The 20,503-nt window shown below is 47.2% G+C and overlaps 1 long non-coding RNA gene across 2 annotated transcripts in view; it reads left to right on the forward strand.

The window, feature by feature from the left end:
• The window catches only part of LOC125965167 (uncharacterized), a 537,048-nt gene that overhangs the window by 211,578 nt on the left and 304,967 nt on the right, over positions 1-20,503 (forward strand). For both annotated transcript variants that reach the window (XR_007478753.1, XR_007478751.1), the window contains exon 2: positions 17,600-17,685. This is a non-coding gene — a long non-coding RNA (uncharacterized LOC125965167). The remainder of the gene's footprint in view (positions 1-17,599; positions 17,686-20,503) is intronic.

Here is a 20,503-nt window from a genome sequence, read left to right on the forward strand (position 1 = left end):
CAGCCTTATGTCTCATCCTGCTGTGGGTCTAGATGTGTTCAATCCATGTTGCATCACCGTCCCTGAGGAAAAGTTGTAAGAGGTTTTCTCTGTCTCTCTGTCGTTTATTTTTTTCAATTTATTACTATATTGGTTACAGCTGATTTTCAAAGCTCTGTTTCTTGCTGCTGTACATCCACTTGATTCACGTACAGAGAGACATCAGTAAATTCTTTTTCAGATTCTTACCAGTCGTATATATTCTTTTCCGGTGACTTGAGTGTGCTGAGTGCAGTTCTTTTAGCTACCGTGTAGGCCTTGTTGATTATCAGTTTGGTATTTGGAATGGTATCTTTGCTAATTTCAACCTCCTGGATGATGCCTCACCCCTCCCCACCTTTCCCGTTTAGCAGCCTTATGCGTGTTTTCTACATATTTGACTATGTTTTTGTTTTGTAATTTATTTCATGTGTAGCCATTTTGGATTCCACCTTTAAGTGATATCTTATGATATGTGTCTTTTTCTTTTTGAATTATGTCACTTAGAATGATCATACGTAACTCCTCCGGAGTTGTTACAACTGGCCATATTTCATTGATTTCCAGGCTGAATAATATTCCACTCTACCTAAGTACCACATCTCTATCCATTTTTTCCCTCCAGAGACATTTAAGTTATATCCTAGTCGAGGATCTTTTAAACAGAGAGGGGGTAAACATTGGGGTGCCTGTGTCCTCTCGATTTTTGTTTTTCCCAAGATATACGCCCATGAGTGCAAGTGCCCTATGCTCTGTAGCTCATTTTTTAGATGCTTTAGTAAACACAATACACTTCTCCAGAATGGCCGTTGGCAATGTACATTTCCACTATAAGTCTCACAGGGCTCCCTCTTCTCCTTGCCCTGTCCTGCATTTCTGTTGTTTACGCTTTATGAGGATGGCTCTTCTGACTGATGCGAAGTGATATCTTTTGTAGTATTGACTTCCAGTGCCCACCTGTTTGCTTGGCTAAAAAAGTGTATGCCCTTTTCTTGAATATATACAGAAAAAAACGCATACACCCTTTTTGGCCAACTGCAATGTTGGCAATGTTCAGCTCCTTTTCTCGTGCTTAATGGCGAGTCCTTTCTACCTCCTCAGATCCCTTTCCTGCCATTCTCCCTTGCTTACAAGTCCTTTTCTCTGACTTTCCTCAAGACATTTTTCAGTGATGGATATTTTCAACTCTGCAGTTTCGTGAATTTTACTGCCCCTGAGTTCCACTGTTCAACTTGTGTTTATGGGAACTGGCCACAAAGCAGCGGGATTTCCTCAAGCCCTATACTGTTTCCATGGGCAACCCTAGCCTTTGGTCAATTCGTCTTCCTGATTGGAAATTAGAGTGACATGTGCCTGTCTGAACACCTAGGACTTGTCTCTCATTGTTCCTCATCCTTCCGCTTCATCCTCTGGACAAATTCCAAACTGTACGCAACAGGATGTTGACAGTGCTGACATCTCCAAGTGGGGAGACTGTTAGTAAAGACGCTGGAGGGGTGAACCCGAGCACCAGGAGATGAGGAGATGAGATGTCTTTTCCAAACTCTTCCCGATCAGACGGTATACCATCCTCTGGGTGTGACAGACATGTTTTAGCAGTAGGAAGAGTCCCATTCATGTAAGGAGAACACCAGGGCTTTTTCAAAATCAGTGTCTGCCCGAAACCCAAACTGGGGAATTTTTTAAGCTACGGCTACACATATGTTCATTAAGGGCCTGGGGAAGTAGGCAGAGTCCAAACTTTAGATGATTGAAGTCTTCAGGGTCAGAAGCACTCACCACCAGCTTCCCTTAGGTTACACTTTAACTGTCATTGATAGATGACAATGACAATAAAAATATCTATTCTTTTCCAGATTATTTCCCCTTATAGCTTATTGCAAAATGTTGAGTGTAGTTCCCTGTGCTATACAGTAGTTCCTTGTTGATGATCTATTTTATACATAGCAGTGTGTATGTGTTAATCCCAAACTGTTAATTTATCCCTCTTCCCACCTTTCCCCTTTGGTAATAATAAATTATAAGATTTTATACTTCTCAGAAATGGGGGAGCTGAAAGAGAGGTATCATTTTCAATGGAAAAGCATTTAAAACAAGATTGAAGCTTTAACCAAGATTATTAGATGTACATCCTTGGAAAGAAATCACTTCGTTTCTCTAATATTGACCTGACAAATAAGACAAACCTTTTCACTGAACTTGCTTATAACAAAGTGATGGAAATATCAAATGGAAGTGTTAGAAACATCTTATTTTACCCGAGCCTTATACACTGTTCTATGTTAACTACAGTTTGGCTCACACATCTGTTCATTGAGGTTACAATAGTCTCAATTTCTGTTACTGATCCTCCAGAGTGGACCCCAACAAGTGTCCCCCTGCCCAGTGTCATTGGGGCCAACAGATCGAGACTGAGTTTGGTTCACAAGCAAAGGAAACTTTATATTTTGATCAGAGAATGGAGAGGTGAGAGCATGCACTACCCCGTGGGCTGTGGGCTGGGCTGTTGTGTAGAGATCCTGTCAGAGTCAGTGGGAGGGAGGGGGCGGAGCTCTCGAGGGCCGGGTTGGCTGCAGCTCAGGCTCTATATCTCGGAGTCTGCACTGGGCCCCAGGAGCTGAGGTGTCGTCCCAGCCATTCTGCACTAGGAAATCTGGTCTGAAGTGTCGGGTGTGGAACCTCTGCATGCGGGACCCTAGGAGCACATGAAATTAGACAAAGCACAAAGGATAAAAACGGTTAGACTTGACTTTATTGCCCAGATTCTATTTTTATCTCCCAGGGATTTTTAATGGGCTTTGCTGGGGACAAACCCCTCCTCTGCCTTTTGTCCCGTTCCTCATTCTTGGAGTGCTGAGGGTGCAGACCCTTCTTCTGTAACTGCTGAGTGCTGAGTTGGGAGCCCTCATACCCGGGGGCGAGGGTCAGAGCTTCTCCCCAGCAGCCTCCAGGTGACGTTGATTGTCCCCAGGCCCCCTGCCTCCCTGCTCGTCCACCTGAGCACCAGCATTGGAAGTGTTATAGATTCTAATGACCTTTAAGGGTCCAGGAAAGAGATGTGCAGAGACGCTGTGGGGGCCGGTTTCACCCCACCCCACATTTGTTCGGCCACCTTAGGCTGACCGTTTCTGCCAGCCTAGATGCTCTGACCAGTAGTCTGCGCTTTCTTCAATTAGGCCCCTGAATTAACGTACAAACAGCACCAGGTGTCAGAGCCCTTCCTGCTCAACTCCCAGACAGTCCAGGGTCAGTGGTGATCAAGGACCATGATGGCCACTGAGTCAACAGCCTTTTGAAGTAAACAGGAGTCCAGCCGGTCTTATTGGCCACCATCATCACGGTGTCTGTAGGCTTTTCTATGGTGACAGTGTGATATACGGTTCCCCCGCCAAGATTATTAGCTCCCCTCTGGGTGCAGTAAGTCCTGCAAGCAGTAGTCTACTCTTTTGGGACACACTCTTGTTGTTTTATGAGAAAAACTCCAGGTCAAGTGATGTTCACACGAGTCGTCATGGTGCCCTGTTGCCCCCGGTTATCTCTCTGGATGTTGGAGTTGGAGGGCCTCCTCACTCGAGGTTGGTGTGCCCACGGAGCGAACCCTGCAACTTCAGGGCATGGTTGGTTGTTAGGGTCACCACGTGGGGTCCTTTTCCCTTAGGAGGGAGGTGGCCTTTTGGGCTGCTGATTTCCAGGTTTTTAGATACCGCCAGTATCTTGGCCAGATGTGGCAGTGGGCCAAGCCCCTTGGTGCCCGTAGTTTATCCTACCTGGATGGCATTCTTGCATTGTTCCATTTCAAGTGGTCCCAGTTTTTGCACTAATTCTCCAATGGCGATTCACCTTTCACCGGGAATGTAAAGGTCAAAGGGTTTAGCTCAATTAGGGAGTTCCAGGGCAAGGGTCTGAATTGACTGCTCTTTCCATTCTTGAAAGGCCACTTCTGGATTCTGTTCAAAAGGATCATCATCTTTTCCTTTCAGTGTTTCATATAGAGGCCCAGCTAGTAGACTGTAGTTAGGGATCCAGAAGCAGCAAACCCTGGCCTCCCCAGGAACCCCTAAGCTGTCTTCTAGTTTTAGAAAGGGGTAAGGCTACAAATGGTTTCTTCCCTTTCCTGGGATGGGCTTCTCTGACCTTGTGTGAGAACGAAGCCCAGGCAGGTCACCGCAGTCTGTGATATTTGAGCTTTTTCTTGGACAACTTCTATCCTTTATTGGCTTGGTAGTTCAGAGGCCTCCTTAGTAGGGCTGGCGATCAGAATGTCATCTGCATATTGAAGGAGGGTTTCCTTTTCCAGAGAAACAAAGAACTTTTCGGTCTTTAGCTACGCTTTCCCCAAAGATGGTGTGGGAATTTTTGAACCCTTGGGGCAAGACGGCCCGGAAGTATTGTTTTAGTTGTATGTTGAGTCCTGCCACTCACAAGCCAAAATTTCTTGTGACTCTGGGACTAATGGAATACAAAAGAAGGCATCATTGAAGACTAATAGAGAATACCATGTCCTGGTGGTTGGTAGAATGACCAGCAGGGTGTAGGAATCAGGAGCAACTGGAGGTATATCCTCGGTGGCTTCACTGACTGTCCTGACATAATTTACCAGGTCCCCAGCAGCCCATGGGGCTCTCGTGGTCAGGCCAATCCCAGGATATGGAGCTCTCCTGGGCAGGTACCCCACCCCCAACCCAGCCCACGGGGCTCTCATGGTCAGGCCCCTCCCAGGATACAGAGCTACCCTTGCAGGTACCGTGGCAGGGCTGGGCACACAGGAACCGTGCACATAGCCCTCATTGAAGAGCACCCCCAGCTCACCTGTCGCTCAGAGCTGACACAGAGCACCTCAGAGCAGGACTTGAACTAACAAACAGCAGCTCCGACAGGTCTGTGACCCTGGGCATCACTCTGTGTGGCCTCCCTCCACCTGGTCTTCCAGAGACTTCCACTGCACCCGGGGCACCAGGCCTCTGTCTCCAACCACCACCCACCCCTCCTCTCCCTGACTCCTGGGTTCCTCTCATTAGGAGAGGGTTTTCTTGAAGTTGTCTCCCACTCATGGGCCAGATAAAATGATTAGAAAACAAGCCAAAGCTGCAGCCCCTTGTCTATCCTGACTCTCAGGAGGCCACACCTGTTCCTTGGACCTGGCCGGTTCAGCAAGTTCCATTTTCTGCAACTGTGAGCCCCTGAGGGGTGATGATTGGCTGACCTGGGCAGCCTTACCGTGCCGGCCAGCCCTCCCCAGGTGTGCCTGGGTTGAGATCAATATAAATACCACTCCAGGCAGCAAGAGCCCCTGCAGCTGTGCCTGACGCCATTTTCTCTGCCCTGTCAGCAGTCTCGGGGCTGGGCTGGTGGGAGGGAGTGAGAGGCCACGGCTTTGTGGGTGGCCCAGTGTGAGTGGGGCTCTGCTGGACTTTCTGCAGCAGTTGCCAGGCTGCCACCTGCTAAAGAAGAGGATGTGTCACCCATACCTGCTGCTGGAATTTCTCCCTGGGCAGAGGTGAGGAAGGAAAAAAGCAGTGGGGGCAGGGACAGGACGGGTATCTCAGGCAGGGAAATGGAAATCTTCCAGAAGAGCACCCAGGGCCAGGACCATCCTGGCTGGCCTGCAGGCACCAAGTCAGCTGGCATGCTGTCACTCGTGTGGCTCCATGGCCCTTCCTCTAGGCTTTCAAGTCCTTGTATATATTCAGGTGTTTTACCTGGGAAGGGTGGGAACAGTTCAGCAGCAACTGGCCTGGGGCTCAGCTCACGTTTACTCCCAGATGCCTCGGCACGGTGCCCCAGCTTGGCAATGAGGACGCTTGTTGTGTGGGCGCTGCTGGCTGAATGGGAGACGATTCCCCACCACTGACCAACTTCAGAATTGTTTACAACTGGAGCAAGTGCCCTGATACGGTTTTCCTCTGAGTAACTGGTGGGTTCTGTTTTTTTTTTCTCTTTTTCGTTTTTGGTTCAAGGTAGATTTTATTCCTCTTTTTTGTATTTACAGATATAAGCATGGAAATAATTTATTCATATAAATACATGTATGTGAAGGGAATAATTGTTTTTTCTGTTTTATCTTTTAAATTTTATTTCTTTTTAATTTTGAATTTTATTTTATATTTTTATACAGCAGGTTCTTATTGGTTATCTATTTTATACATATAAATGTTTACATGCCAATCCCAATCTCTCAACTCCTCCCACCACCACCCCCCCAAGAGCTTTCCCCCCTTGTTGTCCATACGATTGTTGTCTACATCTGTTGCTCTATTTATGCCTTGCAAAACGGTTAATCTGTACAGTTTTTCTAGGTTCCACATATATGCATGAATATACAAGATTTGTTTTTCTCTTTCTGACTTACTTCACTCTGTATGACAGTCTCTAGATCCATCGACGTCTCTACAAATGACCCAATTTCATTCCTTTCATGGCTTAGTAATATTCCATTTTATATATGTACCACATCTTTATGCATTCGTCTGTCTGTGGGCATTTAGGTTGCTTCCATTACCTCGATATTGTAAATAGTGATGCAATGAACATTGCGTTGAATGTCTCTTTTTGATTTATGGTTTTGTCTGGGTATATGTCCAGTACTGGGATTGCTGTATCATATGGTAATTCTATTATTAGTTTCTTAAGAAACTCCATATTGTTCTCCATAGTGACTGTATCAATTTATATTCCCAACAATAGTGGAAGAGGCTTCCTTTTCTCCACACCCTTTCCAGCATTTGTTGTTTGTAGATTTTCAGATGATGCCCATTCTAACAGGTGTGAGGTGATACCACATTGTTGAGTCCATTTCGTTGAGCAAGGGGTAGGTCTTGTCTATTACATATTTGGCTTATGGAACGGTATCTGTGCTAATTTCAAACTCTGGTTTTATGCAGCACCCCAACTCACCTTTCCCCTTAAGCAAGCATAAGTTGGTTTTCTAAACTTGAGACCCTGTTCTGTTTTGTAATTCAGTTCATGTGTAGCCAAGTTTACATTCCGTGCATTAGTGATACCTTATGATGTTTCTTTTTCTGTGTGACTTATTTCACTTAGAATCATCGTGCCTCAATCCACTCATTATGCTGGTACAGGCCTGGTGACACAGATTTCATTGCTGAGTGGTATTCTGTTGTACATAAGTACCGCAACTTCTTTATCAATTATTTGTTCTCTGGGATATTTAACTTGTACTGTAGAAGAGGTTCCTGTAAACAGAGCCATCCCAAATTTTGGGGTGGCTGTGTCTTTTTGATTTTAATTTCCCTAAGCTATAGGACCATAAGTGGAAATGCCCTAGACTCTGTTGCTTTGTTTTTCAGATGTATCAGGAAACACCATACACTTCTCCAGAGTGGCTGTTGGCAATTTACATCCCGCCCATCAGCATAACAAGGCTCCTTTTTCCCCATGGCCTGTCTTGCCTTTCTGGATTTTACACTTTTTTCAGATGGCCCTTTAGACCGGGGGGAAGTGACACTTCATAGTAGTTCGGATTTCCATTGCAAGCTTGCTTGGTTTGCCAAAAAGGGCATATGTGTTTTTTCCTGAATATATTCAGGAACAAACTCATACGCCCTTTTTGGCCAAGTGCATCATTGTCGATGTTCTGCCTCTTTTCCTATGCTTTAAATGCAAATCCAGTCTACCTCCTGAAATCGGTTTCCTGCAATTCTGCCCCGCTTTCAAGTCCTCTTCGCAGCCTTACTTCAATATATTTTTGGACGTTATCTGTCATTTATAACTCTGCAGGTTTGTGAATGACAGTGCCCCTGAGCTCCTTTCTTCAACTCGCTTTCTTGTGAGCTGGCCGCAAACCCACAAGACTGCTTCAGGCCCTAATCTGCTTCTGGCAGGGCACGCTGAGCCTTTGGTTAATTCCTCTTCCTGGTGGGAAATGAGTGTTAAATATGCCCGTCCAGACACCTACCTCACTCTCAACCCCTTGGTGATGTGGGTCCTCTGGTTTGTGGCCACCTTTGCTGGGTTCCTCACGTTTCGATGATGTGGCCCCACTAGTGTGAGGACACTCCTGCCTGGTTCTCATCCACGTGGTTATGTGGACCCCCTGGTGAGAGTCTGTTCCTGGCTGTGTTCCTCACCCTTCTGTGAGGGAGACCCTCTGCTGATAGGTCACTCCTGCATGGCTGGCACACACTGCCTTTGTGAAGTCAGCCGTGTGGTGGCAGTTGGAGCGTGCTGGGAATCTCCTCCCACCGGTGATGAGGGCCCTCTTCGGTCAGGCCCTAACTGCTGGGCTCACCAACTTTTCTTAGTGAGCCCAGTGATGCTTTGGCACTCCTCTTAGGATCCCATCTCCATGGGGATGTGGGCCTTCTGCTCTGAGGTCCCAACGGCTGGGTTGTTCACATTTTCATGATGTGGGCTCTCTGGTGTTAGTTCACAGAGGCCTGGATCCCATAGCCTCTGTGCACTTGGCCGCCTGCTGGGAGGTTCCAACTGCTGGATTCCTCACTTTTTTAATTTTTTGGGCCCTCTGTTGTGAGGATCCTCCTGCCTGCCTCACTCCCAGCCCCTTCGTGATGTGTGTCATCTGGTTTGAGGCCACATGTGCTGGGTTCCTCACCTTTCGATGATGTGGGACCAATGGTCTTAGGAGACTCCTGCCTGGTTCACATCCCCTTGGTGATGTGGGCCCTCTGTTGAGAGTCTGATCCTGGCTGCGTTCCTCACCCATCTGTGAGGTTGGCCGTCTGCTGTGAGGTCACTCCTGCCTGGCTTGCTCACCTCGCCTTGTGGACATGAGCCCTCTGGTGGCACTTGGAGCCTGCTGGGAGCCTCCTCCCCTCGGTGATGAGGGCCCTCTGGCGTCAGGCCCTAACTGCTGGGCTCCCCACATTTTGTGATGTGCGCCCAGTGGTGCGAGGACACTCCAGCCAGGTTCACATGCCCATTGGGATGTGGGCCTTCTGCTCTGAGGTCCCAACGCCTGGGTTGCTCACAGTTTCATGATGTGGGCTCTCTGGTGTTAGTTCACTCCTGCCTGCATCCCATAGCTTCTGTGCTCTCGGCCACCTGCTGGGAGGTTCCAACTGCTGGATTCCTCACCTTTCTTATTCTTTGGGCCCTCTGTTTTTAGGCTACTGCTGCCTGCCTCACTCCCATTCCCTTTGTGATATGTGTCCTCTGATTTGAGGCCACATGTGCTGGGTTCCGCACCTTTCGATGATGTGGCCCCACTGGAGGGAAGACAGTCCTGACTGGTTCCCATCCCCTTGCAGATGTTGGCCCTCAGGTGAGAGTCTGATCCTGGCTGGGTTCCTCACCCTTCTGTGAGGTGGGCCCTCTGCTGTGAGGTCAATCATGCCTGTCTGGCACACGTCACCTTGGCGACGTGGGCCCTCTGGTGGTAGTTGGAGTGTGCTGGGATCCTCCTCCCCTCGGTGATGAGGGCCCTCTTGCCTTAGGCCATAACTGCTGGGCTCCCCACATTTTCTGATGTGTGCCAAGTGAGTGAGGACACTCTTGCCAGGTTCCGATCCCCATGGGGATATGGGCCTTCTGCTCTGAGGTCAAAACGGCTGGCTTGCTCACAGTACCATGATGTGGGCCCTCTGCTGTGAGTTCACTCCGGCAAGGATCCCTTATCATCGGTGCTCTGAGCCACCTGCTGGGAGGTTCCAACTGCTGGATTCCTCAACTTTTTTATTCTATGTGCCCTCTGTTGTGAGGCTCCTCCTGCCTGCCTCACTGCCAGCCCCTTGGTGATGACTGTCCTATGGCTTGAGGCCACATGTGCTGCGTTCCTCACCTTTCGATGATGTGGCCCCACTGGTGGGAGGACAGTCCTGACTGTTTCCCATCCCCTTGGTGTTGTGAGCTCTCTGGCGAGAGTCTCATCCTGCCTCGGTTCCTCACCCTTCTGTGAGATAGGCCCTCTGCTGTGAGGTCACTACTGCCTGGCTGGCGCATGCCACCTTGTAGACGTGGGCCCTCTGTTGGCAGTTGGAACCTGCTGGGAGTCTCCTCCCCTCAGTTATGAGGGCCCCCTGGCGTCAGGCCCTTACTGCTGGGCTCCTAACATTTTCTGATATGTGCTAAGTGGTGCGAAGCCACTCCTGCCAGGTTCCCATCCCAATAGGGATGTGGGCCTTCTGTTCTGAGGTCCCAACGGCTGGGCTGCTCACAGGTTCATGATGTGGGCCCTCTGCTGTGAGTTCACTGTGGCCTGGATCCCATAGCCTCGGTGCTCTGGGCCACTTGCTGGGAGGTTCCAACTGCTGGATTCCTCAACTTTTATATTCTATGGACCCTGTGTTGTGAGGCCAGTCCTGCCAGCCTCATTCCGAACCCCTTGGTGATGTGGTTCCTGTGGTTTGAGGCTACATGTGCTGGGATTCTCACCTTTCGATGATGTTGTCCTACTGGTGTGGGGACACTCCTGCCTGGTTCCCATCCCCTTGGTGATGTGGGCCTTCTGGTGAGAGTCTGATCCTGGCTGTGTTCCTCACCCTTCTGTGAGGTGGGCCCTCTGCTGTGAGGTCACTCCTGCCGGGCTGGCACACATCGCCTTGGTGGCGTTGACCATCTGGTGGCAGCTGGAGCCTGCTGGGAGCCTCCTCCCCTCGGTGATGAGTGCCCTCTAGCGTCAGGCCCTAACTTCTGAGCACCCCACGTTTTCTGATGTGAGCCCAGTGATGCCAGGACACTCCTGTCATGTTCCCATCACCATGGGGATGTGGGCCTTCTGCTCTGAGGTCCCAATGTCTGGGTTGCTCACAGTTTCATGATGTGGGCTGTCTGGTGTTAGTTCACTCCGGCCTGCATCCCCTAGCCTCTGTGCTCTGGGCCGCCTGCTGGGAGGTTCCAACTGCTGGATTCCTCACCTTTCTTATTTTGGGGCCCTCTGTTGTGAGGCTCCTCCTGCCTGCCTCACTCCCAGCCCCTTGGTAAGGGGTGTCCTATGGTTTGAAGCCACATGTTCTGGGTTCCTCACCTTTAGATGATGTGGCCCTACTCATGTGAGGACACTCCTGCCTGGTTCCAATCCATTTGGTGATGTGGGCCCTCTGGTGCGAGTCTGATCCTGACTGGGTTCGTCACACTTCTCTGAGGTGGGCCCTCTGCTGTGAGGTCATTCGTGCCTGGTTGGCACACATCGCCTTGGCGACGTCAGCCCTCTGGTGGCAGTTGGAGCCTGCTGGGAGCCTCCTTCCATTGGTGATGAGGGTCCTCTGGCGTCAGGCCCTAACTGCTGGTCGCCCAAAATTTTCTGATACTTTCTCAGTGGTGCGAGGACACTCCTACCAGATTTCCATCCCCATGGGGATGTGGGCCTCCTGCTCTGAGGTCCCAATGGCTGGGTTGCTCAGTTTCATGACATGGGCCCTCTTCTGTGAGTTCACTGTGGCCTGGATCCCATAGCCTCGGTGCTCTGGGCTGCCTGCTGGGAGGTTCCAACTGCTGGATTCCTCACTTTTTTATTCTATGGGCCCAGTGTTGTGAGGCTACTCCTGCCTGCCTCACTCTGAGGCCCTTGGAGATGTGGGTCCTCTGGTTTGAGGACACATGTGCTGAGTACCTCACCTTTCGATGATGTGGCCCCACTGGTGTGAAGACACTCCTGCCTGGTTCCCATCCCCTTGGTGATGTGGACCCTCTGGTGAGAGTCTGATGTTGGCTGGGTTTCTCACACTTCTGTGAGGTGGGACTTCTGCTGTGAGGTAACTCCTGCCTGGCTTGCTCACGTTGCCTTGGCAATGTGAGCCCTCAGGTGGCAGTTGGAGCCTGCTGTGAATCTCCTCCCCTCAGTTATGAGAGCTCTGGATAAAACACATATGCACTTTTTTGCCAAGTGCATTATTTTCCAAGTTCTGTCTCTTTTCCTATGCTTTAAGAGCGACTCCCTTGTACCTTCTGAAATCGGTTTCCAGCAATTCTGCCCCGCATTCAAGTCCTCTTCGCAGCCTTACTTCAGAATAACTTTGGATGATAGCTGTCATTTATAACTCCACAGGTTTGTGAATTACAGTGCCCCTCAGCTCCTTTCTTCAACTCGCTTTCTTGTGAGCTGGCCGCAACACCACAGGATCTCTTCAGGCCCTAATCTAGTTCCAGCACGGCATGCGGAGCCTTTGGTTCATTCGTCTTCCTGGTGGGAAATGACAGTTAAATTTGCCCGTCCAGCCACCTACAGATAGTCTCCCATTGCTTCTCCTTATTCCTGTTTGTCTTCTGCAGAAATTGCAAACTGGGCCAAACAGGAGGTTAAAGGCACTGACTCTCCAAGTGGGGAGAGTGTTAGTAAACCGTCTGGAATGTTGCACCCGAGTACAAGGGGACGAAAACTGAGACACATTTGAACACGTTTCCCGATCACACGGTGGATCATACTCTGGGTTCCACATGTATGTTTTACTGAAGGAAGAATCCCTTAAACCTGGAGAGTTGAGACCCATGGAATGGGTAATATGCAATATGACTTCAAAGGGTCTGCATTTGCTCACCGAACCTCACCAATCCTATCACTGCTGCGTTTATGCCGCTGTACACACGCTTGATTCTCTTTTGGAGACATATAAATCCATAGGTTTTAAGATTCTTACTAGTCAGGTATATTCTTAGGCGTTTAATATGGGGTGTTGAGTCCACGTCGTTGAGCAAGGAGTAACTCTTGTCTATTACATATTTGGCTTATGGCATGGTATCTTTGCTAATTTCAATCTCTGGTTTTATGCAGCACCCCAACTCACCTTTCCACTTAAGAAAGCATAAGTTGGTTTTCTACATTTGAGACCCTGTTCTGTTTTGTAATTCAGTACCTGTGTAGCCAAGTTTACATTCCGTGTAGTAGTGATATCTTATGATGTTTCTTTTTCTGTGTGACTTATTTCACTTAGAATCATCGTACCTGAATGCACTCATTATGCTGCTACGGGCCTGATGACAGAGATTTCTTTGCTGAGTGATATTGCATTGTACGTAAGTACCACAACTTCTTTATCCATTTTTCGCTGTCTGTGATATTGAACTTGTACCGTAAACGAGGTTCTTGTAAACAGAGCCATCCCAAACTTTGGGGTGGCTGTGTCTTTTTGATTTTAATTTCCCTAAGCTATAGGACCATAAGTGGAAATGCCCTAGGCTCTGTTGCTTTGTTTTTTGCATGTTTCAGGAAACACCATACACTTCTCCAGAGTGGCTCTTGGCAATTTACATCCCGCCCGTCATCATGACAAGGCTCCCAGTTCTCCATGGCCTGTCCTGCCTTTCTGGATTTTACACTTTTTTGAGATGGCCCTTTTGACCGGGGGGCAGTGAGACTTCATTGTAGTGCAGATTTCCTTTGCAAGCTTGCTTGGTTGGCCAAAAGGGGCGTATGCGTTTTTTCCTGAATATATTCAGGAAAAAACGCATACGCCCCTTTTGGCCAAGTGCATCATTGTGGACGTTCTGCCTCTTTTCCTATGCTTTACATGCAATTCCAGTCTACCTCCTGAAATCGTTTTCCTGAAATTCTGCCCCGCTTTCAAGTCGTCTTGGCAGCCTTACTTCAATATATTTTTGGACGATAGCTGTCATTTATAACTCTGCAGGTTAGTTAATTAGAGTGCCCCTGAGCTCCTTTCTTCAACTCGCTTTCTTGTGAGCTGGCCGCAACACCGCAGGATTGCTTCAGGCCCTAGTGTGGTTCCGGCACGGCATGCTGAGCCTTTGGTTAATTCCTCTTCCTGGTGGGAAATGAGAGTTAAATTTGCCCGTCCAGACACCTCCAGCTAGTCTCTCATTGGTTCTCCCTATTCCTGTTCATTTTCCGCAGAAATTGCAAACTGGGCCAAACAGGAGGTTAAAGGCACTGACTCTCCAAGTGGAGAGAGTGTTAGTAAAGCGTCTGGAATGTTGCACCCGAGTACCAGGGGACGAAAACTGAGACACTTTTGAACACGTTTCCCGATCACACTGTGGATCATACTCTGGGTTCCACATGCATGTTTTAGCTGAAGGAAGAATCCCTTAAACCTGGAGAGTTGAGACCCATGGAATGGGTACCATGCAATATGACTTCAAAGGGTCTGCATTTGCCTACTGAACCTCACCAATCCCATCACTGCTGCGTTTATGCTGCTCTACACACGCTTGATTCTCTTTCGGAGACATATCAATCCATAGGTCTTAAGATTCTTACTAGTCAGGTATATTCTTAGGCGTTTAATATGGGGTGTTGAGTCCACTTCGTTGAGCAAGGAGTAGCTCTTGTCTATTACATATTTGGCTTATGGAAGGGTATCTGTGCTAATTTCAATCTCTGGTTTTATGCAGCACCCCAACTCACCTTTCCCCTTAAGCAAGCATAAGTTGGTTTTCTACATTTGAGACCCTGTTCTGTTTTGTAATTCAGTTCCTGTGTAGCCAAGTTTACATTCCGTGTAGTAGTGATATCTTATGATGTTTCTTTTTCTGTGTGACTTATTTCACTTAGAATCATCGTACCTGAATGCACTCATTATGCTGCTACGGGCCTGATGACATAGATTTCATTGCTGAGTGATATTGCATTGTACGTAAGTACCACAACTTCTTTATCCATTTTTCGCTTTCTGCGATATTGAACTTGTACCGTAAACGAGGTTCTTGTAAACAGAGCCTTCCCAAACTTTGGGGTGGCTGTGTCTTTTTGATTTTAATTTCCCTAAGCTATAGGACCATAAGTGGAAGTGCCCTAGGCTCTGTTGCTTTGTTTTTTAGATGTTTCAGGAAACACCATACACTTCTCCAGAGTGCCTGTTGGCAATTTACATCCCGCCCATCAGCATAACAAGGTTCCCAGTTCTCCATGGCCTATCCTGCCTTTCTGGATTTTACACTTTTTTCGGATGGCCCTTTTGACCGGGGGGCAGTGAGACTTCATTGTAGTGCAGATTTTCTTTGCAAGCTTGCTTGGTTGGCCAAAAAGGGCGTATGCGTTTTTTCCTGAATATATTCAGGAAAAAACGCATACGCCCTTTTTGGCCAAGTGCATCATTGTGGACGTTCTGCCTCTTTTCCTATGCTTTACATGCATTTCCAGTCTACCTCCTGAAATCGGTTTCCTGCAATTCAGCCCAGCTTTCAAGTCCTCTTGGCAGCCTTATTTCAATATATTTTTGGACGATAGCTGTCATTTATAACTCTGCAGGTTTGTTAATTAGAGTGCCTCTGAGCTCCTTTCTTCAACTCCTTTCTTGTGACCTGGCCGCAAAACCGCAGGATTGCTTCAGGCCCTAGTGTGTTTCCGGCACGGCACGCTGAGCCTTTGGTTAATTCCTCTTCCTGGTGGGAAATGAGAGTTAAATTTGCCCGTCCAGACACCTCCAGCTAGTCTCTCAGTGTTTCTCCCTATTCCTGTTCATTTTCCGCAGAAATTGCAATCTGGGCCAAACAGGAGTTTAAAGGCACTGACTCTCCAAGTGGGGAGAGTGTTAGTAAAGCGTCTGGAATGTTGCACCCGAGTACCAGGGAACGAAAACTGACACACATTTGAACACGTTTCCCGATCACACAGTGGATAATACTCTGGGTTCCACATGCATGTTTTAGCTGAAGGAAGAATCCCTTAAACCTGGAGAGTTGAGCCCCATGGAATGGGTACCATGCAATATGACTTCAAAGGGTCTGCATTTGCTCACCGCACCTCACCAATCCTATCACTGCTGCGTTTATGCCGCTGTACACATGCTTGATTCTCTTTCGGAGACATATAAATCCATAGGTTGTAAGTTTCTTACTAGTCAGGTATATTCTTAGGCGTTTAATATGGGATGTTGAGTCCACTTCGTTGAGCAAGGAGTAGCTCTTGTCTATTACATATTTGGCTTATGGAACGGTATCTGTGCTAATTTCAATCTCTGGTTTTATGCAGCACCCCAACTCACCTTTCCCCTTAAGCAAGCATAAGTTGGTTTTCTACATTTGAGACCCTGTTCTGTTTTATATTTCAGTTCCTGTGTAGCCAAGTTTACATTCCGTGTATTAGTGATATCTTATGATGTTTCTTTTTCTGTGTGACTTATTTCACTTAGAATCATCGTATCTGAATCCACTCATTATGCTGCTACGGGCCTGATGACATAGATTTCATTGCTGAGTGATATTGCATTGTACGTATGTACCACAACTTCTTTATCCATTTTTCGCTTTCTGCGATATTGAACTTGTACCGTAAACGAGGTTCTTGTAAACAGAGCCGTCCCAAACTTTGGGGTGGCTGTGTCTTTTTGATTTTAATTTCCCTAAGCTGTAGGACCATAAGTGGAAGTGCCCTAGGCTCTGTTGCTTTGTTTTTTGGATGTTTCAGAAACACCATACACTTCTCCAGAGTGGCTCTTGGCAATGTACATCCCACCCATCAGCATAACAAGTCTCCCAGTTCTCCATGGCCTGTCCTGCCTTTCTGGATTTTACACTTTTTTCAGAAGGCCCTTTTGACCGGGGGGCAGTGAGACTTCATTGTAGTGCAGATTTCCTTTGCAAGCTTGCTTGGTTGGCCAAAAAGGGCGTATGCGTTTTTTCCTGAATATATTCAGGAAAAAACGCATACGCCCTTTTTGGCCAAGTGCATCATTGTGGACGTTCTGCTCTTTTCCTATGCTTTAAATGCAATTCCAGTCCACCTCCTGAAATCGGTTTCCTGCAATTCTGCCCCGCTTTCAAGTCGTCTTGGCAGCCTTACTTCAATATATTTTTGGACGATAGCTGTCATTTATAACTCTGCAGGTTTGTGAATGACAGTGCCCCTGAGCTCCTTTCTTCAACTTGCTTTCTTGTGAGCTGGCCGCAACACCGCAGGATTGCTTCAGGCCCTAGTGTGGTTCTGGCACGGCACGCTGAGCCTTTGGTTACTTCCTCCTCCTGGTGGGAAATGAGAGTTAAATTTGCCCCTCCAGACACCTCCAGCCAGTCTCTCATTGGTTCTCCCTATTCCTGTTCATCTTATGCAGAAATTGCAAACTGGGCCAAACAGGAGATTAAAGGCCCTGATTCTCCACGTGGGGAGAGTGTTAGTAAAGCGTCTGGAATGTTGCACCCGAGTATCAAGGAACGAAAACTGAGACACATTTGAACACGTTTCCTGATCACATGGTGGATCATACTCTGGGTTCCACATGCATGTTTTAGCTGAAGGAAGAATCCCTTAAACCTGGAGAGTTGAGACCCATGGAATGGGTACCATGCAATATGACTTCAAAGGGTCTGCATTTGCTCGCCGAACCTCACCAATCCTATCACTGCTGTGTTTATGCCGCTGTAAACACACTTGATTCTCTTTCGGAGACCTATAAATCCATAGGTTTTAAGATTCTTACTAGTCAGGTATATTCTTAGGCGTTTAATATGCGGTGTTGTGTCCAATTCGTTGAGCAAGGAGTAGCTCCTGTCTATTACATATTTGGCTTATGTAACGGTATCTGTGCTCATTTCAATCTCTGGTTTTATGCAGCACCCCAACTCACCTTTCACTTTAGCAGGCATAAGTTGGTTTTCTACATTTGAGACACTGTTCTGATTTGTAATTCAGTTCCTGAGTAGCCAAGTTTATATTCCGTGTATTAGTGATATCTTATGATATTTCTTTTTCTGTGTGACTTATTTCACTGAGAATCATCGTACCTGAATCCACTCATTATGCTGCTACGGGCCTGATGACATAGATTTCATTGCTGAGAGATATTGCATTGTACGTAAGTACCACAACTTCTTTATCCATTTTTCGATTTCTGTGATATTGAACTTGTACCGTAAACGAGGTTCTTGTAAACAGAGCTGTCCCAAACTTTAGGGTGGCTGTGTCTTTTTGATTTTAATTTCCCTAAGCTATAGGACCATAAGTGGAAGTGCCCTAGGCTCTGTTGCTTTGTTTTTTAGATGTTTCAGGAAACACCATACACTTCTCCAGAGTGGCTGTTGGCAATTTTCATCCCGCCCATCAGCATAACAAGGCTCCCAGTTCTCCATGGCCTGTCCTGCCTTTCTGGATTTTATACTTTATTCAGATGGCCCTTTTGACCGGGGGTAAGTGAGACTTCATTGTAGTGCAGATTTCATTTGCAAGCTTGCTTGGTTGGGCAAAAAGGACGTATGCGGTTTTTCCTGAATATATTCAGGAAAAAACGCATACGCCCTTTTTGGCCAAGTGCATCATTGTGGACGTTCTGCCTCTTTTCCTATGCTTTACATGCAATTCCAGTCTACCTCCTGAAATTGGCTTCTTGAAATTCTGCCCCGCTTTCAAGTCCTCTTGGCAGCCTTACTTCAATATATTATTGGACGATAGCTGTCATTTATAACTCTGCAGGTTTGTGAATGACAGTGCCTCAGAGCTCCTTTCTTCAACACGCTTTCTTGTGAGCTGGCCGCAACACCGCAGGATTGCTTCAGGCCCTAGTGTGGTTCCGGCACGGCACGCTGAGCCTTTGTTTAATACCTCTTCCTGGTGGGAAATGAGAGTTAAATTTGCCCATCCAGACACCTCCAGCTAGTCTCTCATTGGTTCTCCCTATTCCTGTTCATCTTCCGCAGAAATTGCAAACTGGGCCAAACAGGAGGTTAAAGGCACTGACTCTCCAAGTGGGGAGAGTGTTAGTAAAGCGTCTGGAATGTTGCACCCGAGTACCAGGGGATGAAATCTGAGACACATTTGAACACATTTCCCGATCACACGGTGGATCATACTCTGGGTTCCACATGCATGTTTTAGCTGAAGGAAGAATCCCTTAAACTTGGAGAGTAGAGACCCATGGAATGGGTACCATGCAATATGACTTCAAAGAGTCTTCATTTGCTCACCGAACCTCACCAATCCTATCACTGCTGCGTTTATGCCGCGGTACACATGCCTTGATTCTCTTTCGGAGACATATCAATCCATAGGTTTTAAGATTCTTACTAGTCAGGTATATTCTTAGGCGTTTAATATGGGGTGTTGAGTCCATTTCGTTGAGCAAGGAGTAGCTCTTGTCTATTACATATTTGGTTTATGGAATGGTATCTGTGCTCATTTCAATCTCTGGTTTTATGCAGCGCCCCAACTCACCTTTCCCCTTAAGCAAGCATAATTTGGTTTTCTACATTTGAGACCCTGTTCTGTTTTGTAATTCAGTTCCTGTGTAGCCAAGTTTACATTCCATGTAGTAGTGATATCTTATGATGTTTCTTTTTCTGTGTGACTTATTTCACTTAGAATCATCATACCTAAATCCACTAGTTATGCTGCTACGGGCCTGATAACATATATTTCATTGCTGAGTGATACTGAATTGAATGTAAGTACCACAACTTCTTTATCCGTTTTTCGCTTTCTGCGATATTGAACTTGTACCGTAAACAAGGTTCTTGTAAACAGAGCCGTCCCAAACTTTGGGGTGGCTGTGTCTTTTTGATTTTAATTTCCCTAAACTATAGGACCATAAGTGGAAGTGCCCTAGGCTCTGTTGCTTTGTATTTTAGATGTTTCAGGAAACACCATACTCTTCTCCAGAGTGGCTGTTGGCAATTTACATCCCACCCATCAGCATAACAAGGCGCCCAGTTCTCCATGGCCTGTCCTGCCTTTCTGGATTTTACACCTTTTTCAGATGGCCCTTTTGACCGGCGGGAAGTGAGACTTCATTGTAGTGCAGATTTCCTTTGCAAGCTTGCTTCGTTGGCCAAAAAGGGCGTATGCGTTTTTTCCTGAATATATTCAGGAAAAAACGCATACGCCCTTTTTGGCCAAGTGCATCATTGTGGACGTTCTGCCTCTTTTCCTATGCTTTACATGCAATTCCAGTCTACCTCCTGAAATCGTTTTCCTGCAATTCTGCCCCGTATTTAAGTCCTCCTTTCAGCCTTACTTCAATATATTTTTGGATGATAGCTGTCATTTATAACTCTGCAGGTTTGTGAATTACAGTGCCCCTGAGCTCCTTTCTTCAACTCGCTTTCTTGTGAGCTGGCCGCAACACCGCAGGATTGCTTCAGGCCCTAGTGTGGTTCCGGGACGGCACGCTGAGCCTTTGGTTAATTCCTCTTCCTGGTGGGAAATGAGAGTTAAATTTGCCTGTCCAGACACCTCCAGCTAGTCTCTCATTGGTTCTCCCTATTCCTGTTCATTTTCCGCAGAAATTGCAAACTGGGCCAAACAGGAAGTTAAAGGCAGTGACTCTCCAAGTGGGGAGAGTTTTAGTAAAGCGTCTGGAATGTTGCACCCGAGTACCAGGGGAGGAAAACTGAGACACATTTGAACACGTTTCCCGATCACATGGTGGATCATACTCTGGGTTCCACATGCATGTTTTAGCTGAAGGAAGAATACTTAAACCTGGAGAGTTGAGACCCATGGAATGGGTACCATGCAATATGACTTCAAAGGGTCTGCATTTGCTCACTGAACCTCACCAATCCTATCACTGCTGCGTTTATTCCGCTGTACACACGCTTGATTCTCTTTTGGAGACATATAAATCCATAGGTTTTAAGATTCTTACTACTCAGGTATATGCTTAGGTGTTTAATATGGGGTGTT

Source organism: Orcinus orca, chromosome 1 (genome assembly GCF_937001465.1).
Source record: "Orcinus orca chromosome 1, mOrcOrc1.1, whole genome shotgun sequence".
Lineage (NCBI taxonomy): Eukaryota > Metazoa > Chordata > Mammalia > Artiodactyla > Delphinidae > Orcinus > Orcinus orca.